At 28.6% G+C, this 16,557-nt stretch overlaps 1 long non-coding RNA gene across 2 annotated transcripts in view; it reads left to right on the forward strand.

Annotated features, from left to right (window-relative positions):
• Positions 1-551: 551 nt before the first annotated feature.
• LOC108559880 overlaps positions 552-16,557 on the forward strand; it is a 90,084-nt gene continuing 74,078 nt past the window's right edge. Inside the window, exon 1 of one of the 2 annotated variants that reach the window (XR_001890950.1) lies at positions 552-790. This is a non-coding gene — a long non-coding RNA (uncharacterized LOC108559880). Of the gene's footprint in view, positions 791-813; positions 985-16,557 lie in introns of those variants that run through there. The other variant, XR_001890951.1, reaches the window with a different exon arrangement.

Below are 16,557 nucleotides of genomic sequence, written 5' to 3' on the forward strand. Positions count from 1 at the left end.
AACATGTAATCTTACATTTTTTTTATACGTAATTTTTAGGATGTACCAATTTTAAATATAAAAAATATCATGAAAATATATATTATTTGATGTATAGCAGTTACTAAGACCAATGAGATTATTCATAAATTAGAGTAAGATACTTTAAATTTAATTGAGAAAAAGTTTTTTTCGACAATATTTTATTTATTGAAGAAATGTTAACTTTCAAAAGCTAGTTAAAAGCAATTACCTTTAAGACTATTTAAGGACAAAATTATGATTTTAGCTGAAATAAATATTTGTAACTTAAAGTTTTAGTAAATTTTCAGTGTCATTCATTTATTGATGATAGATTAAGAAAATGATTTGGAAACGAACAATTATTGGGTGGAGTTAGATTCAACAATCTTTAACTCCCTCCCAAGCATTTCGGTGTGTCTCCGGTGATGGTAATGATGATGATGATGATTGTTCGGAGGATAACGTAGATCTCTCGTACCGTTCAACTGCGTTTATCCTCTCTCGGAGGCTGCGAAGAAGTAGAAGAAACGTGCGCGTCCGTCGACACAGCACCGGAGTTCGCCAGTTGCGCTCCGGCTGCGGTGGAGTGCGTTCATCGTGATACGAACCCGGTAAAGTCGCGTTCGAAACCGGAAAATAATAAAGTTAAAATAAAAAAAAAACTTTCGTAAAAGTTCGTACCAATCCGAGAGTAAAGAAGCAAGAGAACCGGTACAAATCTGAGACGAGAAATTAACATGTACCGTATTGAATGGCAAGAGAATATAGCGGAGAACGGAAATATCAGGTAATTGCGTTTGCTTTTACATAATCTGATTTCGCATCGCGCTGCTCCGAGTCTTAATTGAAAAAGGTTTTTCATTATTTCGTTTCTTTTATATCTGCTTTGTACTTTTCGCCGTCTGCAATAAAAAAATAAAGCAAATGGAAAATCTTTAATGAATTTTTGCAGTGATTATTACTCTGTGCTGCAAATTTAATGTAAGTATTTAATTTTTGTAATACAATCTATAGATTTGCCACATAATCTATAAAATTTAAGAATATAAAATTTAAAATAAAAATATTTATATATGTTATAAGATTTATTATAAAACATAAAATGATTTCGATAAATATCTTAAAATGATACTTTTAGTCAATAGGTCTTCGGACCATGAAGAATTATTGACCTAGGACTGTCAATTTTTCCTGAATTTTCTGTTTATTTCCAATATATATTTTGATTCGTTATGAATTAGTTTACAATGCAATTTATTAATTAAAATTAATTACAAATAGTTTAATATTAAATATCAAATTTTCATTAAATTTTAGTATTAATTAGTTCACTATATTGTTAAGCAAAATTAATTACTGATTTATTAAAAAATATTTAAGAAAATTGATCAAGATTTAATTGATTAAATGAAAATGTTAAATTAGAAGTAAAAATTAAAAATTATTTAATTTTTTTTTCTATTTTGTCCTTAATTCATTCTTAGTGAACTTCTAACTACTAAATTAAATAAATAGTTAAAATGTATAGAATATTATCTTACTTATTTTCATGCACGGATATAATCAAATTTAATAAAACTAGATCTAATTATTTGGATTAGTTAAGTCTTAACAATCGACTGTATTTGTGTCTTTTTAAATATTGTTTTACACCTAGTTTTTTTTCACATTGACGTTTAATTTTATGTATTATTTTTTAGAATTTTACGTAATATTTTATAAAATTTTAAAATTATAAGTAATTAGATTGTAACGTGTCTCAATAGTTAATTTTGTTATAATTTACATATATTTTGTTCTTAATTTCTATTTCATTTAATATAGTTTAAAATGTTTATACTCTATTTATGGTCAGTTAATAATTTTATATGATATTATCAAAATTTCATTTAGATTATTAATTAAAGAAAATTTTATTTTTTTATTTACTTTATTAATTTAAAATTAAAAGTAAATAAAAGCAACAAATTAAATAATTAGTATTGTGTAGATATTACCATTCTTTAAAGTATAGGTAATTAAGAGAAAGTCTAATGAATGAATGTATATAAGATTATGATTGATAATTGGAACAAATCTATCTAAATTGCAATAATATTGAAAGTTGGATTAATAATTAGGTCATTAAATGGTATTTATTTTATTTCAGAAAATAATTCTTTAAGAATAATGAAAATAATTTGAAATAAGATACTTTTTTTTAATGGTTCAAAATCTATGGTAAAATTCGTTGATATATTGATTTCTTTGAGATTTTCTACAAGTTTGTTTAGTTGCTCTTGTTTTATCCCCATGATAACTTTCACAAAAGTTTGAAATTTCACTCTAGGGTACATACCATAATGCACCGGTAAATGTTCGCAGTATTTTCTAATGAATTTACTAAAGCATTTCAATGTTAGGAGTTATTTAACCCATTCGTTTTGACCTGAGTAGTTCAACAAATGATTTAGTTTCTTACAAGTTATATAAGTAATAAGTTTCAAAAGCTTCTTAATTGCTTAGTTTCTGTTGCTTAATTATATTAATTTATGAATTCTTATATTCTACATAATTTTAAAAATATATTTCATTATCTTTATTATCGAATACATTTCAAAACGTATTAGCTAAATGGGAACAGAATTATTAATATTAATTCGTGTTATTAGTATGTAATTAGTTGTTTTTTTATTTGTGTGTTGCGTAACGGAGAGAAAGTCTGAGTACTTTGCCAATATGAATTGTTAAATGCCAAGAGGTATATTGGGTAAAAAAATATAGGTAAAGCATGTACATATACTTGTAATTATTCAGCCGATACAAATATGTCTGGTAAGCTTGAATTGAGCAACTGCTCGTGCGAAATCCTGGATTATAGTTCTTCCGACTGAGAGATTACGTCTTTAACTTTAACATTGTTCTTATGGGTTTCGATTAGAGCGATGAAAGGAATGAGGAAATATTTGGGGGAAGTCGGATTTGCATTTGGAATTACGTGAGAAAGAAGCGGTGATTGGACGATTCGCCTAATGTGCATGTTTGTACTAGAATATTAACGAAATTAACCGGAACGACTTAATGGACGAGAGGCAAATGGAAATTGGGTATTATGCTTATAGTTAAATTCACTAGTAAATTAAATTACCTACGCATCGGATCCATTCCCGGTTTAATCTCCATCAAAGCCATAGGCAAGCAGATCTCTAATCCCGCCGCGCCCCGACAATTTACAGCCGTCATCTGTTCAACAGCAAAGAAACCAAAACCCTCATCCCAACAACCGCCGCCTTCGCCAACCAACCCTTATCGGAAATCGTCATTTTTTTCTCCTTTTCGTACCCTCTCGCTAAACTCGTTTCCGCTTCCGTTTTGCACGCGCTTTTGTTCGCTGCCCCACTTCTTTCCATCCCTTTCCCTCGATTCCTTTTTTTTTTATATATTCTTCCTCATTCCGTGGTTTCGCATCACTTTCCATAATTGATAATTTTCAATTTCGTTTCGCCCTCGCGGATATGCAGATTTCGCGCCGCGCCAGTGTCCAATTAATATGCGGGACTGCGGTTCCTTTGATTTTAAATGTAATTGGTACCGTGTCCATCCCGATGCACTTTGATGGTTGGTACCGGTTTGCATAACTGCAACAACGATAATGGCATAATTTACGATTTGCGCAATTTTCCCCAAAAACGCGTACAATTGACGATTTGATCAACATTTTACTGTATGCGGAGAGAGATTTTTTTATGTTGATGGGTTACGTGAAAGAGAAACGGGGATTGGGGAAATGAAAATTCAATTCCGAAAGGGTTGAATCATTCAAAACCGACGTTCGATCATCGTTTTTCGCAGTTATTTTTTTGTTTGTCTGTTTGTGGTTGATATTTACGCAGGATTTTCAGCTTTTTTTGTATCCTTGTTGTTGCATTTAATAGAATTGCACATCAGTTATAACTTTACCCCGAAACTGTATTTCATTTCTATATATTTTCCACATCACTTTCTATTTTTTATTGTAATCATCTGTATGGAGCTTTGACAAATTTAAATTGTAGTTTATCAAATTAAAACAACAAAAAACAGCGAATTCATATTTTATATCACATTTGTGATAAAATAAATAGCAGAAATTTAAATTTTTATTTGAAGATTTGTTTAGCATAAAAAAATAATTTGATATTAAGGATTTATATAATATTAGTTTGTTAAATCTGTTACATAAAGTTAAAATTAATAGTGGATTTTACTTAAATTATTCCAAATCAAAAAAAAATCTGCAAAATTGTATTTGCAAGAATAAAAAATGTAAAATTCTTAATCAAATATATAAAAGTATTAATAAGTTATCAATTATTGTTATTTTTTTATCTCAATAATAATTACAGAAATAAATAATATGAAGAAATAAGTAACGATATTTTTACATTTTTTCGTGTTTTTATTTGTTTGCGTAAAGAAAATCGATGGATTTGGCAACTGAACTGAACGCAATCCTATTCGTTTTATCTTAATCCAAACCCATTTGTAACGTTCCTCTTGTTTTTATTTGAATACCATTAATAACATCAATGATAGTTTGTTTGAATCGAAAAAAAAAACAATATTTATCACGGATGATGCATGAAATTTTTCATTCAAAAGAAACTCAAATTTACTATACGTTTTGTTACTTTTTCTCAATGAATTATTGTAATATTTTAATAGTTTATGAAAATTTAGTAATTATAGTTTATAAAATATTCATAGAAGTAATATTGATGCATTTACAAAGTCTGCATGAATTAAATCAGGAGTAAAGAACTTTTACAAGTGAAATAAAGTTGAATAGAAGAATTGTACGAATTTCAATTTTATGAAAAAAAAAATGTATAATAATCAATTGGTAAAAACAAGAAGTGTACAAAAAAGTATGAAAATTTATGATTTAGATAAATCAATGAAACAAAGAAATTATTGTCAGCAATTGGGGTCACCTCAAAAAAATGTACTTACTCTAATGAATTCGATAAAAAAAACTGGAGTGTTTGTTCCATTGTTATCAATTGATTAGCATAACAATGGCTTAGCGTATTTCCCCTCATTTGTCAATAAGTCCATAAAGAACCGTACAGATCGGATCCAACCCTTTTCCCTCTTCAATCGACCCGGGGCTCTTAATATTCTTGTTATCAGAATAAAATATAATGAAAGCTGTAAAACTATGCGGATTACAATATGGAGCCAGCAGCCAACAGAATATGGTTAGAAAGAGGAGAAGGAGGAGGAAAGCACTCGAGAGTCCTTGGGAAGTCCTTCGGTTCGGCTCTCAGTAGTTTGCAAATCTAAGCGTTTTCTTTCTTTCTTCCTTTCACGGTTTTGCAGCCCCGTCGCCTTTTCCAGAAGAACCTATTCCAATTTTATACCCGGTTTAAATTTATTAACACACTCTGCTTGATTTTGCGAAAGGCTCGCAAGACTTAATTAAATTGCGCTTATTAAACTTCGCTGCGCTGAATCTAATAAAGTCAAAGTCATATTTTAGATCGCACTATGAAAAGTAGAAGAAGAAGATGGTGATGACGAGGGAAAAAATAAGTAAATAAAAGGAAATAAACGAGGAGAGGAGAGACAACACAAAGGGTGAAAATGAGCTGTTTCATTTTAATAAATGTTATATGAAATTGTAAAATAAACGACGTTCAGAATTTAATATAGTTTTATTCATTTTTATTTGATGTGATTGAATTCATTGATAAGTTTATTTTTTTTATTTTCTACTACAACCAACTACTACTTTAGTTGCTACTACAACTAATTGTGATGGATATTTATACAAAACTTCGAATAGTACAGGTAATGATGGATTTCACATATATCTGTTTAAAACAGGAATAATGGAGTACATTGAAATCGCATGAAAATAAACAAAATGAGGCTTGACAATTAAAATTTGGTTTAAAAAATGTTCAGTATAATGAAAATGTATTGATTGAAGCCGCATTATTCGAATCAACATTGTTGTTTTTTTGAATATACTTTTATAGAAATTTTTAAATATTGTTATAAAGTATTACAAATAATTGTACTCCATGTGTGTGCAAATATGTTAAATGATCTTTTTTGATGAAATCAGGAGTAAAGAGCTTTTATAAATGAAACAGACCTGAATAGAAGAATTTTTATTTTACAAATTCCAACTTTACCAAAACAAGAATTTAACCTTAAATCAATTGGTAGAAATGACGTATTTGTGTACAAATCCTATGAAAATTTATTTTGGAAAATCATCAGCTAAAAAAATTAATATTTAGTAATGTATGCTCCACGTTAAGCGCCAATTTTAAAATATATTGAGAATTATTGTATATAAAAATTAGTTTAAGATGTATTTATTTTCTGCTATAGAATTAGTGTTAGCTTACTCATCAATTTTCTTTAATTTACAAAGTATTCTGAGTTTTCTTTATAAATTAGAAGAGTTAATATTTGCTTTCGAATTGAGAAATTATGTAAGTGAGTTTATCTAAGCTTCTTCAGTTTAATTTACAGTTTTAGAAGTGTAATACGTTTGAAATGATGAGATGCGGTATTATTCCTGAATGCAGCACACACGTTTATTTTTCTTTCGGAAAAATTTATTATTCTCCATTTCATTAAGCTAAATAATGAATCCGATCTTATGAAAACCTTCCTTCGCTCGTGTCTGCGGACGACAGGAAAGTTTCGCGTGTGGCGCTCGTTTTCCGAATTAATGAAATTCCTTCCACTTAGTTTTACCCAGCCATAGTTTGTAATTTCATTCCGAAATGCTTTCAATTACAAGCGGCAAACGTTCAAATTATTTCCTGCCCCACTCGAAAAACATAAAAATAACAAAGAGGGAAAACGGAAGACTTCTGTTTGTTCGAGAGAGAGAGAGATACAAAAATACAATATAAATAGCGCCAAAACAAACGAAAAATATAGAGAACATTGTAAAAATACCGGGCATCGAATTTAAAAAAGTACGCACGCGAAAAGGGACGAAACGAGAGGAGCCTATAAAAAAAGTGTTTTGTAATTTCGACATTGCAGTTTCCTGTATTCATGTCTCTTGTATCAGCGGGTTTCGAATTCCAACTTGAAAAAAAAAATCGTTTGTTCTCTTGCTAAATGGATTTGATGTGAATGCAATGTTTTCGTCTTTGATGTTTCTGTATAAAAATTAAATTTTTATACTTGAATTGATTAATTTTAAGCAAAGAAAATTAATCGTGTACACAGAAAAAAAGGAGTGAAGATAATTGAGAGAGAAAAAGATGAATTTTCTACATTCTCATATTAATTAACCCTTCAAGAGCACGTAGATTTACTAAATACAATATTGATCTTTGACTATTTTATCTCCTCTATGAAACATCAAACAGATTCCAGCTGCATTTAATATTTGGGTAAAGAAAATATTCGGTTAATTACTCCTCGGGTTTAAGATGAAACGTTTTGAAGTGATTGCACGCATCTCGTCATATTTAATGATTTTTGATATAATGATTTGGAAACAAATAAATTGTTTCAATTTTCTTATACACATGATGATTTCATATATTTTATATTAATTATTTTGTATTATGAAAAAAATACAATTATTAAACGATAATTTGTATAATTCAAAATTTATTGTATTTGGAGAATTAAGAAACGTTACATATTTAATGTTGAAAATAATCAAAAGATGCGTACACAATAAAAGGTACAAAAAGTTAAATAGAATTATATATCAATAAAAAAACGAAGTAAAATGTAGTTCTCTATTTGATCATTTATAAAGTTGACTAATTTAACTATTTGCGGCGGATATATTCGCCCTATCCTTTTACAAGAGAGTTCGCTTCTGCAAAATTGCAGGCAAGGTCACTGTGGTGGCGCAGCCATTGAATCTTAATTCTAAGTATTTTTCAGATGGAGAAATTGAAGCTTTGACGTACGCTACAACATAATAATACACAGCAGTTTCACACAAAAAAAAACTGTTAAAAACGACCTTGAAAAATCTCTGTCTGAAAGGGTTACGGTTGTTTTAATATAATTATTAAGAATTCAATTTATAAGAAGATTATTAATGTAATTACGAAACTAAAGACATTTGTTAACAAAATATATAAAATCTAAAAAAAACTTCTAACAACTACTTTCAGTAAAATATTTCAGTAGCAAAGATTTACCGAATTAACTAAATAATTGTATAATTGAAGTTTATATACGGGAAACCATGATTCTTCATTATAATGAAAACCTCGCGTATATAACTAATGTACGCGAAAGCTTCTGCAAACTATTTATCCTTTAAAGGCCGACCTCCGGTTATATCACGTTTTATTTATATAAAGAAAACATGGAATTCAGCACGCACTACTGTTATTCAAACCGCAAATGTAATAGCAATATTTATTTTAGGCAGTTTCAGTATGGAAATGTACACTACAACATTAATTATGTGAAACTGAACTAAAAAATAAAAAATTAAAAACAATGACAGGCCATTACGTAAAAGTGTGTAAGAGAAAGAGAGAGAATACATTCGGAATCATTTATTCTTTTGCAGTTGGCACACTAGTTGATGGTGGTGGATGGTGGTGGATGGTGGTGGGTGCAGTAAATTAATTACAGCAACGCAAAATCCTACCCCCCGAAAACCCACCCCTCGGCGCTCGTTTTGTCGCCAGCACTTTGTCTCCGGCACGGATATGATTTATGGCGACGAAGTTATCATTCAAGTGGTGCTGCGGGTCCAACGGGGGATTCCCCATGCGCTGATAGAAACAAAAAATAAAGGAATACGAAGAGAGAGAGAAAAAAACGTCTGGACTTGTGGAAACTTTAAAATCGCGTAATTAAATAATCCTTACACCGGTTTTCATGTTATTCCGATTATAATCAAAAAGTTATTAGGTTATGGTACCTTCCCTCTTTTTTCATAGGTTACTGTTCGAAATGGAATCGAATAATATTGAAGTATTTCAATGGTTTTATTGCAGGTATGAATACAGTACAATTATTACCAATTACGAGGAAAAATATACCAAATATTTGATGATGTAACTATTAGTATTTAAGAGTTGTACTAACACACAAATTGTTATTGTACTTTAACAAGTATTTGTTTATTACTTTACGTGATTGTTTACAGTCAAAATTACTGTTAGATTCCATTAATGATTCTTTACCAATTATTTAGATAGATATGAATCTGTTTTTTTTAAACATTCCAAGTAAAACATACTTATTTCAAAACGAGATTTATTTTTACGAAGATACTTTAACAAGTATTTGTTTGTTACTGTCTATTATTGTTTACTGTATTTGACAACTGTCAAAATTACTTGATATAGTTGTCAAATACATAGGATAAAAATGATAACAAGGATTATAGAGCTTTATATAGTTTTTCATCAGATTTTATCAATAATTCTATACCAATTATTAAGATAGATATTAATTAGGCTTTCTTTAATCATTCCAAGTATATACTTACTTAAAAGTGAGATTTATTTCTACTTTAACAAGTATTTGTTTGTTACTGTCTATTACTGTTTACTTTATTTGACACTTGTCAACATTTCTTGAAATACTTGTTAAATACAAATATAGCAAGGATTATTTGATTTTTATACAGTTTATACTAATAATTCAGACACAGAGAAATTGGACTTCTTTAAATCATTCCAAGTAAATATACATGTTTAAAAGCCATATTTATATAACTGTATACTGAATTTGACACCTGTCAAAATTACTGTCAAATAATTTTTTTTGCAAATTTATAAAATTGTTGTTTTCTATCAGATTACAACAATGATCTTATTACTTGTAACTATTACTAAAAGAAGTAAATATACTTTCTGAAACTTGTAATCGTTTTTTTGACATATTGCCATGATTATTTTTATCTAACTTGATGTATTCGAAGGTATTCCAATAATAGATTTTTATCAAAAAATGTACAAAAAATGATAAATTTTGAAATGCAATTCCGAACTGCTTTCATATAAAAAAAAGTATACGTTCATGCTCCTTTGCAAAGGAAAATTGTGAAATGAATGCACAGGACACAAAATAAATGTGCACAATCCAATAAAACCTGCGATGAAAGGATACACATATTTTTTTTCGCAAATTTTTGTTTTAAATGTTCGCGTACAATAAAAATTCGACAAACATTCCGCGCGCCAATCGGAGGAAAATTTCACGTTCGAAACGTAAATATTTATTTTTCCGGATAGGTCAATTTGTAATTGAGCCTAGTCCATATTTTACGTCAACGCAACGGTGCCATCCGGATAATCATTATACTGTACAAAAAAAACATAAAACGTAAAAAATACAGTTGAAAATTGCGAAACATAAAAATTCGGAAAAATAATTTAGTTTCGAAGTGATTTTCGCTACTGTTTTGTTGAATATAGTTTGTTATATCTATATATATATTATTTTGTTTTTAATGGAAAAAATATATGTGTACTGTATGTGTGAATAATATTATTATACGGTTTCTGTTTTTGCATCGAATTTGACAAACAGGAACAATTCCGAATAGCGATGGATATTTGCACGCAATTTTATCGTTGCATTTTATAATGTCGATATTCTAAAACCTGTGAAATACAGCAAAACCTCACATAGTCCGGCTTCTATTATTCCGGTTTCTCTATAGTATAGTTTGTAAATTTTAATAATTTAATTAAATATTTAATTAATACATTATTATCCATGATTTCATAAGTTAATTAAACAATATTTATATTATTTCTTTGATTTGTTATTTACTTAAAAGCGAGATACTTTAACAAGTATTTGTTTCTTACTGTATATTAAAGTCAAAATTACTACTTGTCAAATTCAAATTTAGTTTTCAATCAGATTACTTCAAAAATTCTATTTATATATCAATTATTAAGATGTATACAAATGGGCCTCCTTTAATCATTCCAAAAAAACATACTTATTTAAAGGCGAGATTGTATAAGTATTTTTTTTATTTAGTTAGGTATATAAAAGTTTAGTGTATATGACACCTGTCAAAATTACTTGACATAGTTGTCAAATACAAATTTAGCAAGGATTATAGAGTTTTATACAGTTTTTCATCAAAATTCATAAATAAATGAAGCACCCTGCATATACCAGAAAAAGAGAGTAAGATCAAAAAAAAAATGTAATTACTTATTTAAACAATTCCAGAACATAGCTGAAAAAAGTCCTATATTTTACGTAATGCAATCATTTATGTATGGAATATTTTTTTCCCCTGTAAATTAAATCGCGAAATGAATTCCCTTTTATCCTAGCCGGTTCTTACATATCTGATTAGCTCCCTCTTTTATGTACTTCCCGTTATGTAGGTGAGCGAGTTGCGGCTGTACGTTCACAATACGTTCACAAATAAATATGAAAACATTCGTATTTTGTACGTATGTAATATCAGCAAAAATTAAATTGTTATATTTGTTTCGGTCTGCGCGATTAAAACGGGATTGCGATGTTATCCGCAAGGACGATGTTCGTTTCCTGCGTATTTTCCGAAAGTAAAATTAAAGCGAATTATGCAAGGGAATAACGACGAGAAAAAAAAACAAAGGACCAGAAGAAAGGACGGAGTTTATAATTATTCTATTCAGGCAACGAAATTAAATCCTCACATTATTAGAACTGAGGGAGGTTTCCCTGGCGTCGCGACGCCCGTTTCATTTTTATTCCATCATTATTATATATTTTTTTCTTCTTTCTTTCGTGTGTGTGTGTGTGTTTTTATCGCAGCAATTCCTTTTTTGTTGTTGTTGTTGGTCGTGACGTTTCCGCTTGGAATTCCAAATTAGAAATGTGCCCATACATGCGCCCATTTCAACCATTATGTGTATTTATTTAACTTTCGTACGTGGAATGCCGCCGTATGCAAATGCCGCGTGGAATTAATGGAAGCAGTAGAAATAATGAATGAAAAAAGTTTGTAGATGAAATATGAATACTTTATTTCTTGTTTAATGACAAATTTTAGCTTATAGAAGAAAAAATATGGGAATTATTTTAATTTTAAGTCTCTTTACTAATTATAAACAGAAATATTCAATTTTTCTTCACAATTAGAAAATTAATGAACTATTCTTGAAATTACCTATAAAATTAGATAAGAACTTTTCTCAGATTTAAAATTTATTTATAAAAAAAATTTTTATTTTATGTCCTTTAATCCAATTTCAATTTATAACTTGAATATACTTTTTTTTAATCAGTTATGAAATATATTTTTTAAATTACAGTTCAACCTTGCTTAAAGAGTTTAATCCGTTCCAGAATTTCCAGTTTTTTACTCATATAGTGAAACATATTCAAAAATACGCATAATATGTGTACTGAAGTTTTAAAAATGATGTAGCAGGCGCGCAAGCTGTGACTTCTTTTCTCATCGTAACTCATTAAGCGAAATGCTCGTTAAACTTACAATAATCGTTAAAACCTTTTTTAATGTAAAATTTATTAACAATAGTTTTCAACATAAGTTGAAGATTTCCTTTACAAATAAGATCTGAAAAACACATATTTTCCATTACAATTATGAAATTGTTGCTTGAAGAAATGTGTCTTCAAACTTTTGATAAAAAAACCTTTAAATGGTTTGTTAAATATAGTTTTTTTTTATAATATATATATTATATATTTAGATTCTATAAAAGCTAAACATCAAAAATGCAAAAAAAAATTGGTAATTTTTAATTGAAAGATTTTAAAGTTGTTTAATTTGATCTGCACCAATTTATAAATATTTCTACATGGGTTTCCACATTTATTAAATTTTATTGAAAAATTCAATATATTTGTGTGTTCGGTTGTCAATTAAAATATTATTCTGAATATTTGTGTGTGTTTAATTTTACCGTTTAAATAAACTGAAACAATAAATTAAACTATATTTTTTTGTATCAAATTTATGTCTGTTTGCATTCTGAATTTAATTAAAATACATTTGATTTAGCAAAATCTTCTATAGTCTAATTAATAATTAAAATTATTTAAAAAAACTTTCCAAATATTATTTTTATAATTAATTAAAATTTTATTTTATGAAAATTAAGTTTCATTTATATTTTTCTGTTGAATTTTGTATATTGGATATTTTATATATTGTTATGAAATCATTATTTCCATATTATTACATAATATAGACAGAGCAAATTTAAAATACATAATTAATTATGTAATAAATTCACGTTATGTTTTTAGAAAAAAATGATCAAGTTATAATTGGCAATAAAAAATAAATCACAATTTCACAAAGATGAAAGGTTTTGAAGAAAACTTCTTGCTCTGAAAAAACAGCTAAAAATGAGTTATTATTATATTCGAGATCGACAATCTTCTCTGCAAAAGTTCGAACTGATTTATCCGCAATTTGAGGGCGCTTTGATCACGTGTAATCTTAGGGTCACGACCCGATGAAATCGCGTCGCTTCGGAAAATACCTCGGGGACGGATTCCTTTCGGATTGATGTGTCATCTGTACGATCAAGGTGTTAATTAATGGTCAATGGGACGTCCACGTAGACTACAAATTTTATGAGAAAGTCGCATGGGAATACAAAAAGGAAACTGCAAACATTTAGAAACACATTAATTTAGAACCGCACTGTTTGAAACCGCACTAATCGAAGTCGCACTATGCGAAGTATAGCTTTACATTTTATATTGCTTAATTATATTACCAATAAATGTTTTAATTTAATAAAAAAAACGTGTGTTTTACAGAATTGATGTCACGTTTAATTATTAATAATTAATCGGAGCAATCTTCAAAATTGCATAAAAATAAACAGCACAAAATGAGACTTGACTATATTAATACGATCATTTATATATAAAAAAAATATTTTGTGCATTAAAAAATTATTTTTCTTTTGCTGAATTAAAATTTTAATTTGTTTCTTTGTTTAGGTGAAACCGTACTAATCAAAGTCGCACTATGCGAGGTACTGATTTAAATTTTATTTTGTTTCTTATTATTAATAATTACAATACCCGCACTGTTTGAAACTGCATTAATGAAATTAAAACTTGTATAAAAATAAACAGCACAAAAAATAATATAATTTGTTTTTAAATGTCGATAAATCCGCACTATGCGAGTTATTGGTATACATTTATATTGTTTGTCAATTTTTTAACAAAATTAAATGAAATTTAACGACTCGTTACAGAAGTCATAATTAAATTTAAGGAAACACTTTGATTTATAACAATAGTTATAATAGTGATTAAAGCGAATTCATGTGTTTATGAAAGGGTTTAGTTGATTTCACTGAATGCACATACCTTCGTTGTATGTGTTTATTAGGTAAATCTACCTTGTCGCAAGTTCTCCCAGTCGCTGGTGCCTACTTTAACTTATAAATCTAACCCTCAGTGTTTAGCCCGGAAAATCCAATAGGCTTTCGCCTGAACTTCTCCACGGATTTAAAGCGAAACCGTTGCAACCGGAATCAGTTGAATTACATTTTCGGAAAGAAAAAAACACAAATATGAAATACACGCATCCATTAAATTAGTTTTTCCCACAAAAAAAAAACGCAAAATCACTTTCATTAATTATTTACTCGACTGAGGGAACGAACTGTTTTATTTTTAACAAAACGCTAAATTTAATTGCGATGATTAATTAATATTTGATTCGTATGCAAATTAATTAAGCAATTAAATCGAACGTCCATACATTATTATGTTATGATAATTATATTAACAGCTATTGTTTTATTAAATTTACGTGAACATATACCAATAACTCTTGTATTTGTTAGATTTTACAAAATTTATAAACAAAATGTAAACCAACAAGAAATATTGAATTTTTCTTGTAGGAAAAGAATCCTTCGTTTCTCACGAAATCCGGTTTCGATCGGACGTTTAAAATGTCATCAGCGTTTCAAGGCAACTTCAATAATTACATAATGGTCTTGGTCTCTGGGTGAATGCGAGAATGGTCTTCTGGGATGGATGAAAAAAAACGGAAGCACAGTGGGATAAAGTACGTAACGTCTGCAGAAGAGGATAAGACTTAATACGCTTATGCAGGATTTGGAGTGTCGAACTCGTACATATTCCTTTCATGTCCAATCCTTTTTACTCCGACACATCCATCGATGCTCCTTGTTTGATTTGCATGAGATACTTAATGTAGAGAAGGCAATTGAACCTTCTCACAAACTCCTTTGATTTCCGACCATTCCAGACAGACGCACAGCTTTCAAACAATTACCGTAAAAGTTCTTTTTGTTGAAATGTGTTAAATGTAAAGAAGTTCTAAACGTAAGAAATTTAGCTATAAAAAGATATGCGTATGAATCCATTATCGTTATTATTATGATATAATAATGGAAAATCGAATGGATTTTGGTTGAAAACTATTGTTTCGTTGAGGGATGGACGTTAATATTCTGGCAACATTAATTTAAATAATTATTATTAATTCAGTAAATATTGATGTTGCAAACCTTTGAGCATATATATTATTCATACTAATTAAAGGAGCATTGTTTTAGCGGTTCGCGCGCGCACAAGTACACACACACACACATATATCAACAGGAATTGGATGGAAGTACGAACCGTTCCGCCCTTTGCGCAGCCATAAATCCCGCAAATGTTTACTCAATCCAATATTAATAGACTAAATACGGTTAACGGCAGCTAAAATTGGAATAAACACAATAATAAATCCTCGATTTCTGTTCAAGGAAACACAGATTAACCAATTAGCTCCAAACAGTTCCTGGTCATAAGTTTACCATTCACAGTTTCCATCTATTTTTAGAGTATCACTAATTATCTTATGCTTTGTTTATTTTATTTAGATATTTTGTTAACAGAAATTCTTAACCTTTATATTAACAAAAAAATATAAATCTAACTTAACTTCGTTAATTTAAGTTCAATTCGATAATTTCCATTAGTTTTTTAATGTTCATCAATTTATCAATTTCAAATCTAATAATAACTAGATTTCTATAGTTACACTAATTCTCTTATTCTCAACTAGAATAAACTTAAATACAATTACCATTAAGTATAAAGTTTGATTCATTAGTATACTTAAGCTATTGTTTAAAAAGCAATATTATCAACATGTTGTCATATAAATTTATATTTTAATTAGTAATTCTTAAGTGTCATTTAATTATGTCAAATTTAATACACCTCCATCTTTGAAGAGACACTCTAAACTTCTATCTAAAGTTCTTGTTATTATTTTGAATTACTGCATTCTATGACCTAGCGCACAATCACTCATCTCTTTGTCAAAGTTATGTTCATTAATTTCGGGTTAATTTATATTTTCCTAATTTACTTTACAAGAAAATGAACTCGTACCATTATGTTTACTTCTATTGAATTGTTCTGAAGGAAACAAATTGGCTATTAAAAAAATATCAGTTGAAATGTAAAACAAACCAATTCAATAAATTTTATGTATGTAAAAATAAATTAGATAAATAATATCTGCCTCGTTATTTTTCTTCAAACGCCATTCCACGTCTACATGCTTTTTTTTCCCTCTGTTAAAGTACGAATGGT

Source organism: Nicrophorus vespilloides, unplaced genomic scaffold, assembly GCF_001412225.1.
Source record: "Nicrophorus vespilloides isolate i.1.1-1 unplaced genomic scaffold, Nicve_v1.0, whole genome shotgun sequence".
In the NCBI taxonomy this organism is placed as follows: domain Eukaryota; kingdom Metazoa; phylum Arthropoda; class Insecta; order Coleoptera; family Silphidae; genus Nicrophorus; species Nicrophorus vespilloides.